Raw genomic sequence first — 26,942 nt, forward strand, 5'->3', positions numbered from 1 at the left:
CCTCTATGTAATCGAGTCCGTGAGCTATATATATAATAAAGATTAGTGTTGAGTCAAGGGCTTGATTATTTTGCCATGATCCTAAGTGAATAAAAGAAAAGAAAAAGAATAAAAAAAGGAAACAAAAAGATCATATGGATCTTATGGAGAGTAATGAGCTCACATAGAAAAAGTATGATGAATAAAAGTTGTTGAGAGTTGACAAGCATAGTTTTGGTCATCGTTGCAATTAATAGGAAGTAATAAAGAAAGAGAGGTCTTCACATATAAATATACTATCTTGGACATCTTTTATGATTGTGAGCACTCATTAAAATATGACATGCTAAAGAGTTCACGTTGGACAAGGAAGACAACGTAATGGGTTATGTTTTCTTACATCTGAGATAAATTATATTGTCATGGATCATCCAACATGGTTGAGCTTGCCTTTCCCCCTCATGCTAGCCAAATTCATCGCACCAAGAAGAGATACTACTTGTGCTTCCAAATACCCTTAACCAGTTTTGCCATGAGAGTCCACCATACCTACCTATGGATTGAGTAAGATCCTCCAAGTAAGTTGTCACGGTGCAAGCAATAAAAATTGCTCTCTAAATATGTATGACTTATTAGTGTGGGAGAAAATAAGCTTTATACGATCGTGTGATATGGAAGAAATAAAAGCGACAGACTGCATAATAAAGGTCCATATCACAAGTGGCAATATAAAGTGACATTCTTTCGCATTAAGATTTTGTGCATCCAACCATAAAAGCGCATGACAACATCTGCTTCCCTCTGCAAAGGGCCTATCTTTTACTTTTATCTCCTACCTTCCATAAGAGTCATGGTGATCTTCACCCTTCCTTTTTACATTTTATCCTTTGGCAAGCACAGTATGTTGGAAAGATCCTGGTATATATGGCTAATTGGATGTGAGTTTTCATGAACTATTATTGTTGACATTACCCTTGAGGTAAAACATTGGGAGGCAAAACTATAAGCCCCTATCTTTCTCTGTGTCCGATTAAAACTCCATACCCATAAGTATTGCGTGAGTGTCAGCAATTGTAAAAGACTATATGATAGTTGAGTATGTGGACTTGCTGAAAATCTCTTATACATTGACTCTTTCCTATGTTATGATAAATTGCAATTGCTCCAATGACTGAGATTACAGTTTGTTAGTTTTCAATGAAGTTTATGATTCATACTTGAAATTGTGATTGAATTATTACTCTAGCATCAGAAATCATATGACAAGAATTATATAAGTTGTTGTTCTAAGAATAATGATGATGCCCTCATGTACGTATTTTATTTTTATCGACACCTCTATCTCTAAATATGTGGACATATTTTTCGACTTTGGCTTTCACTTGAAGACAATCGAGGTCTAAGCTTGGGGGAGTTGATACGTCCATTTTGCATCATGCTTTTATATCGGTATTTATTGCATTATGGGATGTTATTACACATTATGTCACAATACTTATGCCTATTCTCTCTTATTTTACAAGGTTTACATAAAGAGGGAGACTGCCGGCAGCTGGGATTCTGGGCTAGAAAAGGAGCAAATATTAGAGACCTATTCTGCACAGCTCCAAAAGTCCTGAAACTTCACGGAAGACGTTTTCAGAATATATAAACAATATTGAGCGCAAGAAGTTCACCAGGGGGGCCACACCCTGCCCACAAGGGTGGGGGGCGCCCCCTACCTCGTGGGCCCCCTGGTGGCCCTCCGATGTCCATCTTCTGCTATATGAAGTCTTTCGATGAGGAAAAAATCAGAAGCCATCTCCTCGGACGAAACTCCGCCGCCATGAGGCGGAACCTTGGCGGAACCAATCTAGGGCTCCGGCAGAGCTGTTCTGCCGGGGAAACTTCCCTTCAGGAGGGGGAAATCATCGCCATCGTCATCACCAACGCTCCTCTCATTGGGAGAGGGAAATCTCCATCAACATCTTCATCAGCACCATCTCCTCTCAAAACCCTAGTTCACCTCTTGTATCCAATTCTTGTCCTCAAGTCCGGGATTGGTGCTAGTAGGTTGCTAGTAGTGTTAATTACTCCTTGTAGTTGATGCTAGTTGGTTTATTTGGTGGAAGATCATATGCTCAGATCCTATATGCATATTAATATCCCTTTGATTATGAACATGAATATGCTTTGTGAGTAGTTACGTTTGTTCCTGAGGACATGTGAGAAGTCTTGCTATTAGTAGTCATGTGAATTTGGTATTCGTTCGATATTTTGATGAGATGCATGTTGTCTCTCCTCTAGTGGTGTTATGTGAACGTCGACTAAATAACACTTCACCATGATTAGGGCCTAGAGGAAGGCATTGGGAAGTAATAAGTAGATGATGGGTTGCTAGAGTGACAGAAGCTTAAACCCTAGTTTATGCGTTGCTTCGTAAGGGACTGATTTGGATCCATATGTTTCATGCTATGGTTAGGTTTACCTTAATACTTTTGTTGTAGTTGCAGATGCTTGCAATAGAGGTTCTCATAAGTGGGATGCTTGTCCAAGTAAGGACAGTACCCAAGCACTGGTCCACCCACATACCAAATTATCAAAGTACCGAACGCGAACCATACGAATGTGATGAAAACTAGCTTGATGATATTCCCATGTGTCCTCGGGAGCGCTTTTCTCTATATAAGAGTTTGTCCAGGCTTGTCCTTTGCTACAAAAAGGATTGGGCCACCTTGCTGCACTTTATTTAATTTTGTTACTTGTTGCTTGTTACAAATTATCCTATCACAAAACTATCTGTTACCACTTATTTCAGTACTTGCAGAGAATACCTTGCTGGAAACCGTTTATCATTTCCTTCTACTCCTCGTTGGGTTTGACACTCTTACTTATTGAAAGGACTACGATAGATCCCCTATACTTGTGGGTCACCATAGTTGCAAACGTTACTATTTTAACGGACTTTGTTATTCTTGATATTCCCGAGGACGATAGTATGTCTATTATTCTTGGAAGACCCTTTTTGAATACTGCAGGGGCTGTTATTGATTGCACTAAAGGCAATGTCACTTTTCATGTTAATGATAATGAGCATACGGTACACTTTCCGAGGAAACAACCTCAAGTTCATAGTATCAACTCTATTGGAAAAATTCCATCGATTATATTTGGAGGTTTTGAATTTCCTCTTCCTACTGTCAAGAAGAAATATGATATTCTTACTATTGGGGATGTGCATATCACCATTGAGGTAACATAGTGTTATTTGAAATTTCTCCGGTTCCATGTTATTCGGAATGAGTTCGTTAACAAGACTTGATCCACCTTGTTACTGGATTCCTTTTGATGAGCATGAGATGGATGAAACTAGAAGGCACAACTCTCTGTACCCTCATTTTACTTTCTGTTATTTATATTAAATAAAAAAAATAAGTATTTTCCGTCTGTTATCTGAATTATCCGTGCAATATAAAAATACCCCGAAAATAAAAGTTCTCCAAATGCCCTGAAATTTAAATATGACTTTTTCTGGAATATTTGAGAATATTTGGCACTGAGAACACAGCAGGAGGGGCATCCACCTGGCCACGAGGGTGGAGGGCGCGCCCTACCCCCCTGGGCACGCCCCCCTGCCTCGTGGGCCCACGGTGGCCCTCCTCCACTTATTCCTGCACCCAAACACTCCTTCTTCCTCCCACAAACACGAATATCCAGCTCAAGCACGAGTTCAAGCTCATTTTGCTGCCATTTTCGATCTCCTTGCTCAAAGCACCTCTCACAAAACTGCTTGGGGAGATTGTTCCTTGGTATGTGACTCCTCCATTGGTCCAATTAGTTTTTGTTCTAGTGCTTTATCCATTGCAAATTTGTGCTGCCTAGGTGACCATGTTCTTGAGCTTGCATGTCAAATTTATATGGTCAAAAGTAGTTCTAAAGCATGATATACGCTCTAGGCACTTGTAGGAGTTGTTGCTATCAATTTTTTTGAGTTTGGTTTACTTTTATTTTGAAGTTACTAAAAATTTCAGAATTTTTCAGAAAATAATGAAGAGATTTTTTAGGGGCTCATCGAGCCGAAGCTGAAGGAAAAGCAAAATGAAAAAGCAGAGAAGCCCAAGTATAATCTGCCTCGCACCGCGGAGGTTCGGCCGTGTGAATGGCCTTCCGATGATTTCTTGAGAGCAGCCGGGATTTATGATGATTTTTATGAATTGGCTGAGAATGCAGGCCTCACCTCCTTCCTCCACAACCAACGCGCACAGTATCTCTTACTCACCAATATCTTTGTGCAAAACTTTCATTTCCATGCTAGGAGCTCACCACCTACGGTGGATTTTTATTTATATGATGAGCATAAGGAGATGTCATTTTATGACTTTTTTCGGGTTTGTTTGATCCCTTTCGAGGGCACAATAGAGGAACCACATTGCGGCGATGTGGATGGGTTTATTGATACCATCACTGTAGGGGAATTGAGGAAGGTTTCCGATGCATGAATCACTAGCATACATTTTCTTGTTGTACGCTACTTTGCAATATTTGCTAGTCGTTGCTTAATTGGTCGCGGAAACTGTGGAAACCTTAGTGTTCCTGATATTATTATTTTGGTCCATGGTTTATTCTCTGATAACTCTGTTAGTATGGACGGTTAAGTCCGACCCATACAAAGGGCCCCATCTTTGGAGGCATCTATGCTTCACGTCTAGCTGCACATTTTAACATAACTATTAGGCATTATGAGAAGGAAGAAAAATTGCTGCCCACTGTTTATCTAGATTATAAAAGTATGGTGGCACATGATTTTATTGTTAAGAATAGGGAAGGGGGGCTTAAATACAAATTGTTCTTTCATAAACATCATCCTGAGACTATTACCTTGCCTGCTCCTTCCTTGTTTGATTTATCTGCAGACTAGTACCTTGTTCCGTTAGAGGCTATTCACGCCTACCGGAACCCTACATCAGCCACAGAGCCAGAGCCGAAACCACAAGTTGATCCTCCATGATAGTCTAATTACCATTGTATCCGGAAATGATTGCCAACTAGTGGCAGTCGGAGTCTTCTTCATCTCAGTACGACCCCAACTATTATAATGGATATCCGCCAGACCAACTTACGCCAAAAGCCTAAGCTTGGGGGAGTATGTATTTCTCACTGACATTATATTCATGTTCACACACTCATTGTTAGATGTCGGTGCTCATACTTTTTCATTGTATCATCCATGCTAGTTTATTTTCCTTTTTATGCTTTCTTCTTGTGTGTTTAATAAACCTTAAGAAAAACAAAAAAAATTAGTTGTAGCTTTTAATTAGTTTACTTTCCATGCTTGTAGTAGTAATTAAAAAGAAAACCCAAAAAGATTTCCTTTTCTTCTTTTACTTGTCGGGAGCTTTCCCGTGTAAATAATTTTATTTCTTTTCTTTTCTTTGGGGGTCGATAGGAGAAGACCATGATTAAATTGTTGAAGTAGCTCTTATATGCATTATTGTTGATCTGACAAAAGAGCCCATATTGCCTTGTCTTCTCCTGTTTATTGAATGCTTACATATTCCAGCTTAGTCCAATGCACGTGCACTGTTATTATTATTCACATCATTCGGTCGTGCAAGTGAAAGGCAATTATGACGATATATGATGGACTGACTGAGATGAGAAAAGCTGGTATGAACTCGACCTCTCTTGTTTTTGTAAATATGATTAGTTCATCGTTCCTGATTCAGCCTATTATGAATAAACATGTTTGCGATGACAACTAGAGATCATAGTTTCTTGTGCCATGCTTGATTAGCTAGGAGCTTATAATGGTTTACCTTGCATGCCAACATGCTATTAAAATGGTTGTGATGTGGTATGATAGGGTAGTATCCTCCTCTGAATGATTTAAGTGACTTGACTTGGCGCATGTTCATGCATGTAGTTGAAACAAAATCAACATAGCCTTCACGATATTTATGTTCATGGTGGATTATATCCTACTCATGCTTGCATTCGGTGTTGATTAATTTTAATGCATGTTCATGACTGTTAACGCTCTCTAGCTGGTCGCTTCCCAGTCTTTTCCTAGCCTTCACCTATACTAAGCGGGAATGCTGCTTGTGCATCCAACTCCATAAACCCCAATGTTATTCCATTTGAGTCCACCATACCTACCTATATACGGTATCTACCTGCCGTTCCAAGTAAATTTGTATGTGCCAAACTCTAAACCTTCAAATAAATATCCTGTTTTGTATGCTCGAATAGCTCATGTATCAACTAGGGTTGTCCGTATCTTCCATGTTAGGCGGGTTATTTTCAAGAGGAGTGGACTCCGCTCCTCACTCACGAGAAAGTGGCTGGTCACCGAGATGCCCAGTCCCGTGCTTTATGCAAACTAAATCAAAATAATTGCAAACAAAACTCCCCCTGGGACTCTTGTTAGTTGGAGGCACTCGTTGTTTCAAGCAAGCCATGGATTGATGCTTGTTAGTGGAGGAGGAGTATAAACTTTACCATTCTGTTTGGGAACCGCCTATAATGTGTGTAGCATGGAAGATATCGCCATCTCTTGGTTGTTATGTTGACAATGAAAGTATACCGCTCAAAATATTATTCACCTCTATTTCAAAACCGAGCTCTGGCACCTCTACAAATCCCTGCTTCCCTCTGTGAAGGGCCTATCTATTTACTTTTATGTTGAGTCATCATCCTCTTATTAATAAGCCCCAGTTGGAGAGCACCGTTGTCATTTGCATTCATTACTATTAGTTTACATTGAGTATGACTTGACTGGATCTCTTTTACCATGAATTACAATGTCTAGTCAGTCCTTGATCTTTAAAGGTGCTCTGCATTTATGTTTTGCGGTCTCAGAAAGGGCTAGCGAGATACCATCTTGTTATATCATATTACGATTGTTTTGAGAAAGTGTTGTCATCTGAGATTCATTATTATTGCTCACTAGTTGATTATGCCATTGATATGAGTAAACATGAGACCTATGTGTTATTGTGAATATGGTTAGTTCATAATCTTTGCTGAAAACTTGAATGTTGGCTTTACATATTTACAACAACAAGATCAAACAGAGTTTGTAAAAGTTTTTCTTTATCACTTTCAGTTTGTGATGAGGACATGGCTACCACAGTTACACCCATATCCCCTACTGTTTTACATCTTGGAATAGTTGCTAGAGCTCAGATACGCCAATTAAATTATCAGGTACTTTCGTTTCTTGATAATGTTTCTAGTGTTCATGAGAATATGATGCTGCCTAACTTAGATACATTTGTGTTGCTTGCTATTGAAGGGCCTAGCACGGACAAGAAGGTTGAAAATTGGAGCATGGTCAAGCACGGAGATGAAGGCGCGTGCGAAGAGAACAAGAACGGAGGTTCAAGTGGAGATTTCCGGACTTTGAAGCCACCATGATGACATACAAGAAGATGGACGAAATATACAAGATGGCCTTTCAGAAATTTCGTCCATAGCTTATTATTGGTGTTGCGCCACCTTATTTTGGGCCAGGCCCATGTAATCTATTTTTAGAGTCCATATTGTAGGGAAAACGACTTAGGAGGTGTTTTAGTCCCACCTTGCCAAGGGTGGACAAAATCCCCTCTCTTTTCCCTATAAATATAGCTCTTAAGGCATCGTTTAGCCTTGGGTTTTATTTAGTTAAAAGTTAGCCATCGTTGCAACTTCGTGTACTTCGTTTGTGTCCAACGACCAGACCAAGACCGCTTATGAAACCCCACTTTTATCAATACTTCATCCATACTCGCAATATTCAGATCGCTTAATCATATTCTTGCTTGTTCTTCAATTGCTTGCAGGAATAGACCTTCGTGGTCAGGTTGATCGTGCTCCAGCGTGGTCAATAACCTCTTAGAGTTGGTTTAGCGATTGCTAAGGCGCAACGTCATGGACATTTGTAGTTGGATCGTCAAAGTCGTCTCCACCAAATCGATAGTTATCATCTCATTGAAAGATCGGGACCCTCGCCTCTATAAGTTTGTCAACTGAATTGCTTGAGGACAAGCAAAGGTTTAAGCTTGGGGGAGTTGATACGCCTCCGTCGTATCTACTTTTCCAAACACGTTTTCCCTTGTTTTGGACTCTAACTTGCATGATTTGAATGGAACTAACCCGGACTAACGCTGTTTTCAGCAGAATTGCCATGGTGTTATTTATGTGCAGAAACAAAAGTTCTCGGAATGACCTGAAACTTCATGGAACATCTTTTTGGAAATAATAAAAAATCCTTGCAAAAGATGAAGACCAGGGGGGCCCACACCCTAGCCACGAGGGTGGGGGAACGCCTGCCCCCTAGGGCGCGCCCCCTACCTCGTGGGCCCCCTGGAGCTCCTCCGACCTCAACTCCAACTCTATATATTTGCTTTCGGGGAGAAAAAAATCAGAGAGAAGGATTCATCACGTTTTACGATACAGAGCCGCCGCCAAGCCCTAAAACCTCTCGGGAGGGATGATCTGGAGTCCGTTCGGGGCTCCGGAGAGGGGAATCCGTCGCCATCGTCATCATCAACCATCCTCCATCACCAATTTCATGATGCTCACCATCGTGCGTGAGTAATTCCATCGTAGGCTTGCTGGACGGTGAACGGTTGGATGAGATTTATCATGTAATCGAGTTAGTTTTGTTAGGGTTTGATCCCTAGTTTCGACTATGTTCTGAGATTGATGTTGCTATGACTTTGCTATGCTTAATGCTTGTCAATAGGGCCCGAGTGCCATGATTTCAGATCTGAACCTATTATGTTTTAATCAATATATGAGAGTTCTTGATCCTATCTTGCAAGTCTATAGTCACCTATTATGTGTTATGATCCGTTAACCCCGAAGTGACAATAATCGGTATACTTACCGGTGATGGCCGTAGTTTGAGGAGTTCATGTATTCACTATGTGTTAATGCTTTGGTCCGGTACTCTATTAAAAGGAGGCCTTGATATCCCTTAGTTTCCGCTAGGACCCCGTTGCCACGGGAGGGTAGGACAAAAGATGTCATGCAAGTTCTTTTCCATAAGCACATATGACTATATTCGGAATACATGCCTACATTACATTGATGAATTGGAGCTAGTTCTGTGTCACCCTAGGTTATGACTGTTACATGATGAACCGCATCCGGCATAATTCTCCATCACTGATCCATTGCCTACAAGCTTTCCATATATTGTTCTTCGCTTATTTACTTTTCCGTTGCTATTGCTATCATCACTACAAAATACCAAAAACACTACTTTTGCTACTGTTACCTTTTGCTATCGTTACCACTACTATCATATTACTTTGCTACTAAACACTTTGCTGCAGATATTAAGTTTCCAGGTGTGGTTGAATTGACAACTCAGCTGCTAATACTTGAGAATATTCTTTGGCTCCCCTTGTGTCGAATCAATAAATTTGGGTTGAATACTCTACCCTCGAAAACTGTTGCGATCCCCTATATTGTGGGTTATCAGTGCTCTCTGGGCGGCGTGGTTAACGTGGTCAACAAACGACATGCATCAGAAGTGGACTGTACGTGGAGAGGCTGACAGCTGGGTCCATGGCCGCACGCAAGGAAATGCCTCCTTATTACGCGCAAAATAATGATTCCTCCACCTAACAGCTGGGACCCACCGGAAGGGCCTCTGTATTTCGTGAAAAAAATGTTCCCCCGCTGACAGGTTGGACCCATCGGCTATATCTTCACATGCAAGGAAGTGCCTCGTTATTACGCACAAAAAAATGAATACCCCCTGCTATCTGGGATCCACCATTGTGGGAGGCTGACTTGTGGGCCTACTAAGACGACGTGGATGGAGGGCTTTATCAACTTAGTCAATATGAACGATTCTAGCTCCAGTGACTGCACGATGCCCATCCAACGGTCGTAGTGCTTCTTCAACTTCTGGTCTTCTTGCTCCACCCGCCCAAACAAGCGTCGGCCGTGCCACCTGCTCCTGCCTCCCGTGTCCGGTTGTGCTGCCACCGCTGGCCATGCCATCCCTCTATACTCACCCACACCGCATGTTATTCTCCGGCGATGACAGCCTCACACCGCAGCCGAAGCAGTCAACCCACGTACTCCCCTCCGCGTGGGCATCCACTGGCGCATCTTCCCCGACTCTGCGTCGTCCCCTTCCTAGGCCTCGCCGTCGTCCACTACCCTGGTGCTCTCGACGCGGCGTGGTCAATATGGTCAACGAACAACTTCCGTCGGAAGAGTACTGTACTTGGAGAGGCTGACAGCTGGGTCCACGGCCGCAGCAAGGAAGTGCCTCCTTATTACGTGCAAAATAATTATTCCTCCACCTGACAGCAGGGACCCACCGGACGGGCCGCCGTATTTCGCGAAAAAACGTTTCCCCCTGACTGTTGGGACCACCAGCTACATCTTCACACGCAAGGAAGTGTGTGCATATTACGGGCAAAAAAATGATTTGCCCCCTATCTGCTGGGACCCACCAGCTACATCTTTGCACGCAAGGAAGTGCCTGACAGTCGGGACCCACCTGGTCGAAGCGTATGTAGCTTTGTCATTCTGGTCGCGAACGTGTACGTACATACAGGTCGATGTAGAGGCGTGCACGTGTTGTAGTAGAGGCGTGCACGTGTCGTAGTAGAGGCGCGCATGTAGCATGTACACGTACGTACAACGGCCAGGGTGCAAGAAAGAAAATATGGCCATGTACGTACATACGGGCAGGGTCTCGAACACCTACTCGCGCATACGTATGGCCAAGGCTCGTGTACATGGCTGGGTAGGAACGGAGAAGCTGCGCCATCGTCGTGTTCATGGGAGGCAACGGAATGCGTCTTATTCATCGAGAGGCAACGGAACATGTGCTGTTCATCGGGAGCCAACTGGCTTGGACGGAACAGCCGATGAAAACGAGGCATGGTGTACTGCAGAACGGAGGAAATGGCCTTGTGTTCGACCGGCCACAGTCGAAACGGGATCCTGTTCATCAGGAGGGGTCTGGCGTACCGCAAAACGGAGGAAACGGACTTCTGTTGGACCTCCTACGGTCGAAACGGGGTCCTGTTGACCGGGAGGGGTGTGGCGTACTGCAAAACGGAGGAAACGGACTTGTGTTGGAGCGCTACGGTCGAAACGGGGGTCCTATTCATCAGGAGGGGTGTGGCGTACCGCAAAACGGGACTCCACAGGATACTGATCATCTCCACCATCGACCTCCTCCAGCCTCCACGGGGTACTGTCCATCCACCGTCGACCTCCTCCAGCCTCCACCTATGACTGTTCATCCACGGGCTCCTGTTCATCCAGCCTCCACCGCGTGCTCCTCCACCGGCAACTATTCAACCAGCCCTCTCCACGGGGGTCCTGTTTAACCACCCCTCCACGGGCTACTATTCATCCATCCCTCCACCGGCTACTGTTCAACCAGCCCTCCACCGACTACTATTCAACCAGCCCTCCATGGGGTCCTGTTCATCTAGCCCTCCACGGGGTCCAGTCATCCACCGAATCGATCGATCGGGGTACTGTTCATCCAGCGGCAACGGCCTCTACTACCACGGGTTCATGTTCATCCAAACCCCCCAACAACGCTCAATGTTCATCCAGAGGCAGCATCGATCGGCTTCAGTTAGCAGCAGTAGCGAAGGAATCCCTCCATCGGGTTCAGTTAACAGCCATCGATCGATCGCTCGGGTTCTATAACGCGTAGCCTGCAGTGCAATCGCTCGGGTTCAGTTAGATCCCAATGCCTCGCTCGGGTTCAGTTAGAGCGCAACGCCTCGCACACACGCGCGTATGTACAAGAGAAACGCGCATCGCTCGGCCCCTGACCAGCCACCGTAACCGGGAACTCCTTGATATTTTCCTCGCCCTCGCTTCTACCACGGGTTTTTCCATCATGGACGGCCCAAAGAATGTCATGCAGCTGCGTCTCCGGCCCGCCCGGGACGAAAAGCTCATTTTCTGACATGATTTTTTGTCATAGAAGTAGGACCCCACCACATATATGATGATATCAGGTATTGTCACAATTATTGTCATAGAAGTGTCATAAGTATGACATAAAAAATTTCGTTTGGCCCAAAATGTCAAGGATGTGTCTTTTTTTGTAGTGGTGTATGCCAATCTGTCATGAATACGGAATACAGATTATGAAATAAGCCAATACCGAATAAGGTTAGACAAAATTGTTTCCGCTATAGTCTGATTGATACGTCAAATGTGCTCTTACAAAGAATGCCATAATCGTCAAGGCTATTTTACATGCCCAGAATTTGAGAACAATGGAAAGCTATATACAGGTCCTAAAAAAGAAAGGGTGGTTTTGAAGATCTTTTGGACACTTTGTCGCAAGTCTGCACCGCTTTTCACCTTGGTATAGGGTCCTTTGAGAGGATCAATGATCGAGTATACGTAAAGGGCCTACAAAATGGCCCTTTGTACCATCGAAAAGTGATTTCGGTTTTGAAGAACCTGAAAAAAAGAAGAACATGAAGGTCCGAATAGGGTCGAGCCGTATTGTGGACTTTGTCCTTAGTGTGCCTCCGTCCTTGCCCATGGTATTTTTAGTGCGTAGTTATGTACGTGCGGTGTGTATGCTACGATTAAGTGGGGGTATTGACGGAGGCCGAATTGCTAATCTAGTTCTGGACAAACCAGACTGTTGTTTTGCAGGGTAGACCAGACTCTTTTGCCAGTGTCCGGGGGCTTGATGGCCGATGAAGTATTCGGCTTGATAAGGCCACCCTGTACCTCAGCCGCGAGGGTCGCGGTATCCTCCTCAGTATGGAGGGAGTGCTCCATGTTTCTATTGACTGTTATAACACTGCGTGGTCTGGGCATCTTGAGCTTTAGATAGGCATAATACGGGACTGCATTGAAACGGACAAAAGCGGTTCGTCCGAGCAGTGCATGATAACCACTGCGAAAGGGGATGATGTCGAAGATGAGATCTTTGCTTCGGAAGTTATCCGGTGAGCCGAAGACTACCTCCAGCGTTATTGACCCTATGCAGCAGGCCTCTATGCCGGGTATTACTCCTTTGAAGGTGGTTTTAGTGGGCTTGATCCTTGAGGGATCAATACCCATTTTATGGACTGTGTCCTGATAGAGCAGGTTAAGATTGCTACAGCCGACCATGAGGACTCGCGTGAGGTGGAATTTGTCGATGATTGGATCAAGGACCAATGCTGTCGAACCTCCATGACGGATACTGGTCGGATGGTCTCTGCGGTCGAAAGTGATCCGACAAGCCGACCATGGGTTGAATTTTGGGGCGACTGGCTATATGGCGTAAACGTCACTTAGTGCGCGCTTGCACTCCCACTTAGGGATATGAGTGACATAGATCATATTCACTGTTTTTACCTCAAGGGGGATTTCTTTGCCCCCCTGTGTTTGTTGGGCGAGGCTCGTCGTCATCCTCACTAGGTGGCCCTTTCCCCTTATGTTCGGTATTTAGCTTACCGGCCTATTTAAAGACCCAACAATTTCTGTTGGTATGATTGGCAGGCTTGTCGGGGATGCCATGGATCTGGCAAGGCCGATCTAGTATTCTGTCCAAACTGGATGGACCATCCTTGTTTCCTTTGAATGGCTTCTTCCGCTGACCGGGTTTAGAGCCACTGAATCCGGCGTTGACTGTCGTGTCTTCGGTATCTTCATTGTTGCTTCGACGCTTGTGTTTGTTGCGTCGTGGCCTGTCGTTGCCATCTCTGGCTTCGGAGGTGCCAGGGTTGCTTGTGTTGTTGCTTCTATGAGCTAGCCAGCTATCTTCTCCCACGCAAAAGCGGGTCATGAGTGCGGTGAGAGCTGCCATGGACTTCGGTTTTTCTTGGCCGAGGTGTTGGGCGAGCCACTTGTCCCGGACGCTGTGTTTAAAGGCTGCGAGGGCTTCGGCGTCCGGACAATCGACAATTTGGTTCTTTTTAATTAAGAACCCGGTCCATAGTTTTTAGGCTGATTCTCTGGGTTGCTAAACTATGTGACTGAGGTCATCGGCGTCCGGAGGCCGGACATAGGTACCTTGGAAGTTGTCTCTAAAGGCATCTTCCAGGTCTTCCCAGCTACTAATAGAGTTCTCTGGGAGGCTGTTTAGCTAGTGTCGTGCTGGTCCTTTCAGTTTTAAAGGGAGGTATTTGATGGCGTGGAGATCTTCACTACCGGCCATGTGGATATGGAGAAGGAAGTCTTTGATCCATACCGCGGGATCTGCCGTGCCATCGTATGACTCGATGTTTATGGGTTTAAACCCTTTTGGGAACTGGTGCTGCATTACCTCATCGGTAAAGCATAATGGGTGTGTGGCGCCTCTGTATCGGGCAGCGTCACAACGGAGTTCGGATGACATCTGTATGCGGTTTTCGGCCCTGGTGAGGTTATGCCTATCGCGCCAGGCTTGACGGTCATCTTATCGAGTTGGGGCGCGCCCCCTTGATCCATAGATTGATCTAGCTTGGCCTGCTCTATTGTCAGGTCTTGACGTAGGTCGTAGGTGTATCCTGGAGTCGTTGTCTCTTTGTCCCTACGGCGAGGTGGTGCAGGTTGTTGTCTGTTGGGGAACGCAGTAATTTCAAAAAAATCCTACGCACACGCAATATCTATCATGGTGATGCATAGCAATGAGAGGGGAAGAGTGTTGTCCACGTACCCTCGTAGACCGTAAGCGGAAGCGTTATGACAACGCGGTTGATGTAGTCGTATCTCTTCACGATCCGACCGATCCTAGTTGTCACATCCCTAGCTTCTGGCAATGCACTAGGCTAGCTTCATGTGTGCATCATGTTTAAATTTTGCCTAAACTTGAAATGGGGATGTTCAAACCCTAGCACCAAATGAAATCCAACTAGGATCACAATGAAATATTTTCAATGATCCCAAAATGCGCTTTGGAAATGTACATCATTTCTGATAAAGGTAAAAACCCTATGCCAAAAATGATAAACATATTTCTAGGTCATTTCTGGATTTTTGAATTAACTCATATTGTATTTGAATTGGGGCATCTAAATTCTATAAATATTTTAAATGCTCTAATAATTCTGAAACTAGTTGAGGGCTGTTGGGAATAATTTCAACAATGCCCACAAATATTTTCAGGATTTTTGGAAATGCTCTGGCATTTTTAATAAAGACAAAACAATTGCAGAAAATAGAAAAAAGAAAATAACAGAAAGATGAGAGAGAGGAACCTCACCTGGGCTTACCTGGCGGCCCAAGTGGTCGGCCCAGCCCACCACCGCAGCCCCTCTGTCGCCTTCCTCCTCGCGCCAGTAGGCAGGGGCGCGTTCCCGGCGCGCGCAGCCAGACGCCCGCCACCTCCTCCCTGCCTGGCTGCCTCCTCCTCCCCCTGTACGTCTCTCGCAGCGTCAAGCCACCCCATGGAACTCTCTCACTCTCTCCCGACCTCTTTCCCCTCCTCTGCACTCTCTGCCCGAGCGGAGCTCGTCGCCGCCGTACGCCGTAGACGCAGCCTCCGAGATCCCCTCACCTCCCCGACGTGTCCACGAGCATCGCCATGCCTCCCTCGTCCTCTCCGTCTAGCCACGCCTCGCCGGAGGCCCTGCATCGACGCCATCTTCATCATCTTTGTCGCCGGCCACCAGAGATCCCTCTCGCTGCCCCGCTCCGCTCCGGTGCTTCCCCGAGCACGCCGAGGCCACCTCTGCACTCGCCGTGAGCTCCTCTACCGATCCCCCTACTCCCATGTCCATTAGCTCATCATAGCCCTCGTTTCCGTCGAGACTGAGACCTCACCAGCGCCGGACTTGTCACCGTCGTCGTTTTGGTTCGCCTCCGTCCAAACCGAGCGCGTCACTGCACTCAGTGCACTCCTAGGAGCCTGTAGCGCCCACCAGCTCCTCCTCCCATGCACCGTAGTGCCGAACCCATCATTGCCCGAACTCTGGCCGCCGCCTTAGAGCTCGCCGTCATCGGCTCCGGCCACCATAGGCCTGGCCTCCACCACCACTCGACGCGCGCCTGCAAGAGCTCTCCAACGAGCCCAAGAACGGCCTCATCTGTGCCCTGTGGGCGTTTTCTGAGCCGCGCCGCCGTCTCGGGCCTCGTCGGCGTCGAGTCACCGGTGGGTTTGACCCACTTTGACCCCGGCTCGGCCCCGCCCAGAGACTATGACATGTGGGGCCGGCCCTAACTGGATTAGCTAGGTGTTAGTTAGTGCCAATCACCGCTGTTAGGTGTTAATCCCCTTGCTAAACTAACCCTAAGCCACTGACATGCGGGCCCAGCCCTGCTGACATTTTTTGTTAGAATTAGTCTAACCCTAATTAACCCAGTTAACTAACTGAGTCACTGACCTATGGGCCCCACAAGTCAGGTTTGACCTGGGCTGGCACCTTTGACCAGCTGACGTCACCCCGACGTCATGCTTACGCAGTATTACATTTTCTGGATTTATTCTTATACGGGAAATTCCAGAAAATAGCCAAAACTTCTAAAAATCATAGAAAATCAACCGTAACTCCAAATGAAATAATTTATATATGAAAAATGATCAGAAAAATCCAATCTGTCCATATGTACCATTATAATACATGTTAGAACAACTTATAGCCACTGTTCAGGACAAATCATATATATGGCATTTGAATATCCACATATGGAGTTTGAATTTGAATCTCGGATTCAAACCAACTCCATTTAATCTGTTGCTAGCTGCATTAGCTCAAATCACAGCATATTGACATGTCATGATCATGCATCATATTGTGCATTACATTGATTGTGTTTCCTTTTCTGTTGCCGGAACTTGTCCCCTCTCGATAGACGTGGTTTCGATGATGTGATCGATGACACCGATGAAGAACTATACTATCTTCAGGAGTGCTAGGCAAGCAAAAACCCCTTGTTCATTTCGATACAATCCCACACTCTCGCTCCTGCTCTTTTTACTGCATTAGGACAATAACAATTCAACTGTTACATGTTGCGGTAGTTGAACCCCCTTTCCTCTACATGACATGTCATTGCCCTAGTAAATAGATGAAAACCCACTAGCATGAGTAGGAGTTGTTTGAGCCCTGATGTTCCTACTCATTCATGCTTATTTGTCATGCCTGCTACAGCTTAGAGTTGAGTCAGGTCTGATTCGTCGGGAATGAATTGGAATGGTGATGAACATGTCCTACTGTGTGTGAGCTAAGTGTGTGAACACGATTTGGTAAAGGTAGTGGTGAGAGGCCATGTAGGAGTACATGGTGGGTTGCCTCATTGAAACCGTCCTCAGGAACTGAGTTCTGTGTTTGTGATCCATGAACAGGTACTACCACGCATTGGGCCCGAAACCAATGGACCCTCTCGACTTATTAACTGTCCTTGCCCTCTGTCCAGGAGTTGCAACTAGTTTCTAGTGTTTGTAGGATATCTGTTGGAGGCCGTGCGTAGCGCTGACCCTAGGGGTGGGCTATGATGCGGTAGATACACCGTGGCCCGTTGTACCGAGTGCACGTTTGGTGTCCCGGGAACCCTGCACACATCGTTTGGGGCTGTGAGCGAAACTCCGGCCGGATCTCCTCGCGGATGGAACCCGAATAGGCGATAAACCTGGACTAGAGACTTGTGAGGTTAGTTAGGTCGTGGCCGACTCCCTCGCCAGGCTTCCGCTTGAAGGTTGCCGAGATACACGACGTGTACATGGTGGTAAGTGGCAAGAGCGTGTGTGAAGAAGTACACCCCTGCATGGTAATAAATGATCTATTCGAATAGCCGTGTCTGCGTTAAAGGACTTCTGGGTTGCCTGTACAGTTCATAGACAAGTGAAAGTGGATACTCTAAAACTCGCAAGATAAGTGTGAGTGCTATGGATGGCCTTCTCGTAGGGAGATGGGAGCGGATCCATAGTGGTGTATTGATATGGTGAATATGTGGACTCGTGTGCGCCACTTCAAGAAAGTTACTTGCAGTCGTAGTTTTAGGATAGCCACCGAGTCAAAGCTGGCTTGCTGCAGTTAAACCCACCACCCCCTTTGTTGATACTGATGCATATGTAGGTAGTTCTGATGTAAGTCTTGCTGGGTACATTTGTACTCATGTTTGCTTAATTTATGTTTTTCGGAGAGACTTCAGTCTCGCTAGTAGTTCCGCTTGGACCTCGATGTTTAGCTTGATACCTCAGCTACAATCTTGTGCCCTCGGCAGGATCTGGTAGATAGTCAGGCTTCTCAGCCCTTTTCATTTGTAGATGTCTGTACTCAGACATGTTAAGCTTCCGCATGTGCTTTGACTTGTATGCTCTGAATGGTGGGTCATGAGACCCATGTTTGTAATATCTCGCTCCTCGGAGCCTAATGAATAAATACTTTGAGTCGTAGAGTTTTGTTGTGATGCCATGTTGTATTGCACATATCGAGCATATTGTGTGTATGTTGTTGAAATGCTTGGTATGTGTGGGATCCGACAATCTAGTTGTTTATCCTTGGTAGCCTCTCTTATGGGGAAATGTAGTCTGGTGCTTCCACTGAGCCTTGGTAGTCTGCTACAGCCCAGTTTACCGGAGTCCTTCTAGCTCAGCACTACTGCTCCGGAACACTTGACTGGCCGGCATGTGATTCACTTTGTTCTGTGTCTGTCCCTTCGGGGGAATGTCACGCGGTGACATCTGGAGTCCTGCCTAGCCTGCTACATCCGCTTCACCGGAGTCCTGTTAGCCCAGTGCTATAGCCCGGATTCGCACGCTGCTGACCGACATGCTCGATGTTGATTCATGTATGCATGTCCCCGTAAGTTAGTGCCACTTTGGGTTCATGACTAGTCATGTCGGCCCGGGTTCTCTGTCATATGGATGCTAGCGATGCTATCATATACATGAGCCAAAAGGCGCAAATGGTCCCGGGCCATGGTAAGGCGACACCCGTGGGGATGTCGTGCGTGAGGCCACAAAGTGATATGAGGTGTTACTGGCTAGATCGATGTGACTTGGAATCGGGGTCCTGACAGCTTTGGTATCCGAGCCTGACTGCCTGTAGGATTACCAAGCCAAACTGGTCGAAGTCGTGTCTAGAAATGCTTTAGTTATATAAGGGAATTGATTGTGGAAGGGAATGTATGGCTCTTTTTACTCCTTTACCCTATGGCCTTCTGATCTGAGTCATCCTCTTCTTTTCTATGGGGATTAAGAACTAGGCTTTCTCATCTTCTATCAGGATCACGTGTTACTAATCCATAGACTTATATGATTGTTGGTTTCAAGCCCGAGTTCAGTTCCAACTACTTCCGTGTGTTCATAGTTGGTCTCGGAACCTTGATATTGTGCTTCTGAGTGGTTATGCCACCATTTTGCATGATGTGTCAAATCTTTTTTGAGCATTTACAGCCATTATGCTGTCTGAGTCATCCCAGGTTTCCAAACAATCCGATGCATTTGCAAAATCCTTTCCCTCTATTTACGCATCCCTTTGGGCCAGATTAAGCACATTAACGGTCTGTTGAGGTACTCCATTGCCTTGACATATGTGTTGGAGCTAGTATTATGACCCTAGGCATCTTAGAGGACCACTTAGTAATCTAGCAATGCTTTGCATCCCCAGTGTGATGATTCTGGCCTTCATTCTCAAAAGCATCCCGTGATACCATTTAGTTAGTAGGCATTCTATTTCTGGGTTTTTGAACCCAAGATTCACTCTACTTAATTCGTATAGATAGTGTTGCTCGTTCCTTTAGGATATTAGTGACCTTGTGATAGTCTTCGAGGTCCGTGGTATATCATTCTTCCAAATACCATGAACCATCCTTGGCAGAAGTTCCTCGTTGAACCAAAAGATCACAACAAGAGTGCTCTCGATGAGTTCCCCATTCTATGTTGTGACTCTGCCAATTCTACCTCTCTGCATGGGTTATCCAGAAGAAATATGATGAACTCGTTCGACATGCTAATCTATGCATCCACAACTCAGAAAATCGTATGTTCCTTTGAGTTGTCCCTCTTTAATTGTATTTCGGCCTTCATCTAGTAGTTGATAGTCAAGAGCATGTGTGCATTCGTGTTATTGATGCCTATTATTCTTGTGGTCTGTCAAGCCATTCTATTCCAGAATGACTAGGAGAAACAAACTCCAGCACCTCATCCATTTCTTGGACTGGTCAAAGCAGTTGTATTCCACAGATCACAATGCCAATCCAGCTTTTGTTCTGTTTTACCCTGAAGTATTACCCACTTTATGTCAGGAATATCATGGGAATTGCACCACCTCCTATGAACTCTTGATACAGTGATACTTCTCGCCATCATCGTTCATTGCTCGGTCTCCGTGTTATTGTAACCGGAATACCGACAAGTGAATCGTGATGTGTGAAATCAATACTCCTAGCAACCCTTTGCTTGGTAGTTAATGGACACTAATATCATTCTTAGTGTGCTAATTGTTGAATCATCACCCTAAGGTTGATCATGCTACCTAGTCCTTATTTCCTGGTGCACTCTTCGATCAACGAGTTAGGATTTTGCCAAACCCTTGCTCTTTTGATCATATCGTCTTGCCCTGAAAAGCAAGATTGATCTCAAGCTTAGTATCATATCAGTGGTTCTTGATTTTCCGAATATATTCTCGGAGGTATCCCCAGGTTGTCACTTGACCGCTATGTTGAGTTCGTGATCAAGTTGGTTTCTTGTAAACCACCCCTTCTCCAAGAATCTGTGTTGGATACCCCTGAGCTAGTTGGTTAAGCTAAACAATAACTTGGGGAGTTGGAAGATGAAAGCTTGTCCCACCTAGTTCATTTTCAAAGGGATATCCTTTTGTGTGTGTGCGTTGAAGAAAGATGATATCTTCATCGATTGGTCCTCGGGATCAATTGTTGGATCTATTATCTTATCCAGTCTTTGATTTGAGTATGGGCTATCATCAAATCAAATCAGAACCAACGATGTTCGTAATGTTGTCTTATCCGTGGTTGTTTCCTCGGGCATACACCATTATATCTTTTGGTCTGGCCAATGCTATCATCTTGTCCACATAATCATGTAACCCCATCTTATGGAAATCTTGATAAATCGTTGTTGAGCCCATCGACAACATCTTTATCTTGTCCATGATTCATGTTGAACACTTAGGTTACTATTGGAAACTTTTGTAAGCATTTCTTCATGTTAGCTCATGAACCATATGTCTGGATGAAAGTAGTGACTTCCTCTAAGTTCACGTGCATTTGATGCAAGTTGCCACTGTGAATTTGAGCAAGTCAATGTTGCTTCCTCTGGAATCATCCCAAATCGGTCATGCATACGTGCGAAGTATTCTGTGGTTTGGAGACTTGCAACCTTCATTCTACATGTGTCCCTAGCACACCAAGCCACTGACTGATTTGTTCTAGGAAAAGGAGTTAAGTGCTAATCCATGGTAATGCACAAGACTTCGATATTCGTGATGATGGTTCCCAACCAGAACTCGGTAGTGTTTTATTATAAGACTACCATGTGGTCATGCTTGTCTGGGACAGCGTGTTCACATGTATGTAGCAAAACCGGCTCATGTTTTGGAGCTTGCTATCGTAGTTCATCTCCCGATAATCTCGCAATGTCATCTCGTCAGTTTGTGTTGCAAACTTTCTTTCCCAGACATGCTGTCTGAAATATCCCATTCCCAGCCAGATCTGAATCTCAGGCAGATATGATGGTTGGAACATTCCCGGGATTTGCATTTTGTTCCCAGCTTGCACTGCCATTGTGCCATTCTACCTTGGGTCCCGTCCATTTTCGATGATAAGAAAAATCATCCATTGCGTTGTCTTCAACAAGGTAGTCCACATCGTCCATTCTGGTATGAGTATGCCGTTCTTTCGAATTCGTTCAAACAATCGTTTGTGATTGCCTTAGGCTGGTATAGAGAGTTGCAATGATCTTTGAATCAAAAGTAATTCTTTTTGCCACTTAAGGGAATAGTTCCATGAGTCACCTCCCCCAAGGTGTCCTGCTATGGAATCATGGCAATTATCTCCTCGCTACTTTGAAACCATGCACCATCCTACTCCAACATGAAGATGTTGCCTACCAAATTGAACCTTTGTCATCTACTACCTTTCCTCATTCCAAACGTTTGTCTTGTGTCTCGGCTCAAGAGATGTTTCAATGTCTCATCCCATGAGTTGATCCTGAGTTGTTCCATCTTCGAGAAGATCGATTCTTCTAGAGTTTTTCCTTTCCTCTCTTTGTCATGTTAGTTGGAGTTCTCAGAGCAAGACATCGAGTCAATGATGGTGACCGAATCAACGTTCCTATGAAGTGCAAGTTGGATCCTGACGTTTGTGATAGTTTGTGTCCCCCCTTCCATCTTACCCTACGCTTGAATCGCGGGATGAGATTCTTGTTTAGTGGGGGTGAGTTGTCACATCCCTAGCTCCTGGCAATGCACTAGGCTAGCTTCATGTGTGCATCATGTTTAAATTTTGCCTAAACTTGAAATGGGGATGTTCAAACCCTAGCACCAAATGAAATCCAACTAGGATCACAATGAAATATTTTCAATGATCCCAAAATGCCCTTTGGAAATGTTCATCATTTCTGATAAAGGTAAAAAAACTCTGCCAAAAATGATAAACATATTTCTAGGTCATTTCTAGATTTTTGAATTAACTCATATTGTATTTGAATTGGGGCATTTAAATCCTATAAATATTTTAAATGCTCTAATAATTCTGAAACTAGTTGAGGGCTGTTGGGAATAATTTCAATAGTGCCCACAAATATTTTCAGGATTTTTGGAAATGCTCTGGCATTTTTAATAAAGCCAAAACAATTGCAGAAAATAGAAAACAGAAAACAATAGAAAGGTGAGAGAGAGGAACCTCACCTGGGCTTACCTGGCGGCCCAAGTGGCCGGCCCAGCCCACCACCGCAGCCCTTCTGTTGCCTTCCTCCTCGCGCCAGTAGGCAGGGACGCGTGCCCGACGCGTGCAGCCACACACCGGCCACCTCCTCCCTGCCTGGTTGCCTCCTCCTCCCCCTGGACATCTCTCCCAGCGCCACGCCACCCCATGGAACTCTCTCACTCTCTCCCGGCCTCTTCCCCCTCCTCTGCTCTCTCTCCCTCTCTGCCCGAGCGGAGCTCGTCGCCGCCGTACGCCGTAGATGCAGCCTCCGTGCTCCCCTCGCCTCCCCAACGTGTCCACAAGCATCACCACGCCTCCCTCGTCCTCTCCATCCAGCCACGCCTCACCGGAGGCCCTGCATCAACGCCATCTTCATCATCTTCGTCGCCGGCCGCAGGAGATCCCTCTCGCCGCCCCGCTCGCTCCGGTGCTTCCCCAAGCACGCCGAGGCCACCTCTACACTCGCCGTGAGCTCCTCTACCGATCCCCCCTACTCCCATGTCCATTAGCTCATCATAGCCCTCGTTTCCATCGAGACCGAGACCTCACCGGTGTCGGACTTGTCACCGTCGTCGTTTTGGTTCGCCTCCGTCCAAACCGAGCGCGTCACTGCACTCAATGCACTCCCAGGAGCCCGTAGCGCCCACCAGCTCCTCCTCACATGCACCGTAGCACCGAGCCCGTCGTTGCCCGAACTCCGGCCGCCGCCTTGGAGCTCGCCGTCGTCGGCTCCGGCCACCATAGGCCTGGCCTCCACCACCACCCGACGCGCGCCTGCAAGAGCTCTCCAACGAGCCCAAGAACGGCCTCGTCCGTGCCCTGTGGGCATTTTCCGAGCCACGCTGCCATCTCAGGCCTCGCCGGTGTCGAGTCGCCGGTGGGTTTAACCCACTTTGACCCTGGCTGGGCCCCGCCCAGAGACTATGACATGTGGGGCCGGCCCTAACTAGATTAGTTAGGTGTTAATTAGTGCTAATCACCGCTGTTAGGTGTTAATCCCCTTGCTAAACTAACCCTGAGCCACTGACATGTGGGCCCAGCCCTGCTGACATTTTTGTTAGAATTAGTCTAACCCTAATTAACCCAGTTAACTAACTGAGTCACTGACCTGTGGGCTCCACTAGTCAGGCTTGACCTGGGCTGGCGCCTTTGACCAGCTGACGTCACCCCGACGTCATGCTGACGCAATATTACATTTTCTGGATTTATTCTTATACAGGAAATTCCAGAAAATAGCCAAAACTTCTAAAAATCATAGAAAATCAACCGTAACTCAAAATGAAATAATTTATATATGAAAAATGATCAGAAAAATCCAATCTATCCATCTGTACCATTTTAATGCATGTTAGAACAAATTATAGCCACTCATCAGTACAAATCATATATGTGGCATTTGAATATCCACATATGGAGTTTGAATTTGAATCTCGGATTCAAACCAACTCCATTTAATCTGTTGCTAGCTGCATTAGCTCAAATCACAGCATATTGACATGTCATGATCATGCATCATATTGTGGATTGCATTGATTGTGTTTCCTTTTCTGTTGCCGGAACTTGTCCCCTCTTGATAGACGTGGTTTCGATGATGCAATTGATGACATCGATGAAGAACTATACTCTCTTCAGAAGTGCCAGGCAAGCAAAACCCCCTTGTTCATTCCGATACAATCCCACTCTCTCGCTCCTGCTCTTTTTACTGCATTAGGACAATAACGATTCAACTGTTACATGCTGCGGTAGTTGAACCCCCTTTCCTCTGCATGACCTGTCATTGCCACAGTAAATAGATGAAACCCACTAGCATGAGTAGGAGTTGTTTGAGCCCTGATGTGCCTACTCATTCATGCTTGTTTGTCATACCTGCTACTGCTTAGAGTTGAGTCGGGTCTGATTCATCGGGAATGAATTGGAATGGTGATGAACATGTCCTACTGTGTGTGAGCTAAGTGTGTGAACACGATTTGGTAAAGGTAGCGGTGAGAGGCCATGTAGGAGTACATGGTGGGTTGTCTCATTGAAACTATCCTCAGGAACTGAGTTCTGTGTTTATGATCCATGAACAGCTACTACCACGCATTGGGCCCGAAACCAATGGACCATCTTGACTTATTAACTGCCCTTGCCCTATGTCCAGGAGTTGCAACTAATTTCTGGTGTTTGTAGGATATGTGTTGGAGGCCGTGCGTAGCGCTGACCCTAGGGGTGGGCTATGATGCCGTAGATACACGGTGGCCCGGTGTACCAAGCGCCCGTTTGGTGTCTTGGGAACCCTGCACACATCGTTTGGGGCTGTGAGCAAAACTCCGGCCGGATCTCCTCGCGGATGGAAACCGAATAGGCGATAAACCTGGACTAGAGACTTGTGTGGTTAGTCAGGTCGTGGCCGACTCCCTCACCAGGCTTCCTCTTGAAGGTTGCCGAGATACACGACGTGTACATGGTGGTAAGTGGCGAGAGCGTGTGTGAAGAAGTACACCCCTGCAAGGTTATAAATGATCTATTCGAATAGCCATGTCCACGGTAAAGGACTTCTGGGTTGCATGTACAGTTCATAGACAGGTGAAAGTGGATACTCTAAAACTCGCAAGATAAGTGTGAGTACTATGGATGGCCTTCTCGTAGGGAGATGGGAGCGGATCCATAGTGGTGTGTTGATATGGTGAATATGTGGACTCGTGTGCGCCACTTCAAGAAAGTTACTTGCAGTCGTAGTTTTAGGATAGCCACCAAGTCAAAGCTGGCTTGCTGCAGTTAAACCCACCACCCCTTTTGTTGATACTGATGCATATGTAGGTAGTTCTGATGTAAGTCTTGCTGGGTACATTTGTACTCATGTTTGCTTAATTTATGTTTTTGCGGAGAGACTTCAGTCTCGCTAGTAGTTCCGCTTGGACCTCGACGTTTAGCTTGATACCTCAGCTACGATCTTGTGCCCTCGGCAGGATCTGGTAGATAGTCAGGCTTCTCAGCCTTTTTCATTTGTAGATGTCTGTACTCAGACATGTTACGCTTCCGCGTGTGCTTTGACTTGTATGCTCTGAATGCTGGGTCATGAGACCCATGTTTGTAATATCTCGCTCCTCGGAGCCTAATGAATAAATACTTTGAGTCGTAGAGTTTTGTTGTGATGCATGTTGTATTGCACATATCGAGCATATTGTGTGTATGTTATTGAAATGCTTGTTATGTGTGGGATCCGACAATCTAGTTGTTTATCCTTGGTAGCCTCTCTTATGGGGAAATGTAGTCTGGTGCTTCCACTAAGCCTTGGTAGTCCGCTACAGCCCGGTTTACCGGAGTCCTGCTAGCCCAGCACTACTGCTCCGGAACACTTGACTGGCCGGCATGTGATTCACTTTGTTTCTGTATCTGTCCCTTCGGGGAAATGTCACGCGGTGACATCCGGAGTCCTGCCTAGCCTGCTACAGCCCGGTTCACCGGAGTCGTGTTAGCCCAGTGCTACAGCCCGAATTCGCACGCTGCTGACCGACATGCTCGATGTTGATTCATGTATGCCTGTCCCCGTAAGTTAGTGACACTTTGGGTTCACGACTAGTCATGTCGGCTCGGGTTCTCTGTCATATGGATGCTAGCGACGCTATCATATACGTGAGCCAAAAGGCGCAAACGGTCCCGGGCCATGGTAAGGTGACACCCGTGGGGATGCCGTGCGTGAGGCCGCAAAGTGATATGAGGTGTTACCGGCTAGATCGATGTGACTTGGAATCGGGGTCCTGACACTAGTACCGAAAGTACAGCACCTCCGCGATCTGCACACGCTCGGCTCGGTGACATCCCACAAACTCTCGATCTAGCTGAGTGTCGAGGGAGAGCTTCGTCAGCACGATGGCGTGATGATGGTGATGATGAAGCTACCGGCGCAGGGCTTCGCCTAAGCACTACGACGATATGACTGAGGTGGATTATGGTGGAGGGAGGCACCGCACACGGCTAGGAGATCAATGATCAACTTGTGTGTCCTAGGGTGCCCCCTGCCCCCGTATATAAAGGAGCAAGGGGGAGGCCGGTCAGCCCTTGTGGCGCGCCTGGAGAGAAGGAGTCCTCCTCCTAGTAGGAGTAGGACTCCCCTTTCCTAGTCCTACTAGGAGGGAGAAAGAAGGAGAAGGGAGAAGGAAAGGGGGCGTCGTGCCCCCTTCCCTAGTCCAATTCGGACTAGAGGGGGA

The sequence above is a fragment of the Triticum urartu genome, chromosome 5, assembly GCF_003073215.2.
Source record: "Triticum urartu cultivar G1812 chromosome 5, Tu2.1, whole genome shotgun sequence".
Taxonomy (NCBI): Eukaryota; Viridiplantae; Streptophyta; class Magnoliopsida; order Poales; family Poaceae; genus Triticum; species Triticum urartu.